Raw genomic sequence first — 533 nt, forward strand, 5'->3', positions numbered from 1 at the left:
GGCATTTTAAGACAGTTTGGCATGTTTTGAGGGCATTTTAAGACAGTTTGGCATGTTTTGAGGCATTTTAAGACAGTTTGGCATGTTTTGAGGGCATTTTAAGACAGTTTGGCATGTTTTGAGGGCATTTTAAGACAGTTTGGCATGTTTTGAGGGCATTTTAAGACAGTTTGGCATGTTTTGAGGACATTTTAAGACAGTTTGGCATGTTTTGAGGGCATTTTAAGACAGTTTGGCATGTTTTGAGGCATTTTAAGACAGTTTGGCATGTTTTGAGGACATTTTAAGACAGTTTGGCATGTTTTGTCAGTATTTGAGACAGTTTGGCTAGGATTAGACCATTCTATTGACATTAGGAAGGGTGTATGGAGGGCAGAAGATTAATGGCCACAGTCTTCACTATTTTAACCCCCCACATGAGTTTCTGAAGCTGTAGAGAATCACCAAATAGTCACCAGAAGGAATAGGGAAACGCGTCATGCTACTGAAGGGGTTAAGAGAACATCTAATGGGGGCCAACAAGTCTGAAGAAA

At 40.0% G+C, this 533-nt stretch overlaps 1 protein-coding gene across 5 annotated transcripts in view; it reads right to left on the minus strand.

The window, feature by feature from the left end:
* Positions 1-376: 376 nt before the first annotated feature.
* The window catches only part of LOC123520180 (tetraspanin-2A-like), a 22,818-nt gene continuing 22,661 nt past the window's right edge, over positions 377-533 (minus strand). For all 5 annotated transcript variants that reach the window (XM_045282242.1, XM_045282215.1, XM_045282224.1 and 2 more), the window contains exon 7: positions 377-533. This exon is cut by the window's right edge and continues 156 nt beyond it. The gene's annotated coding sequence lies outside the window, so the exon portion shown is untranslated.

The sequence above is a fragment of the Portunus trituberculatus genome, chromosome 7 (genome assembly GCF_017591435.1).
Source record: "Portunus trituberculatus isolate SZX2019 chromosome 7, ASM1759143v1, whole genome shotgun sequence".
NCBI lineage: Eukaryota > Metazoa > Arthropoda > Malacostraca > Decapoda > Portunidae > Portunus > Portunus trituberculatus.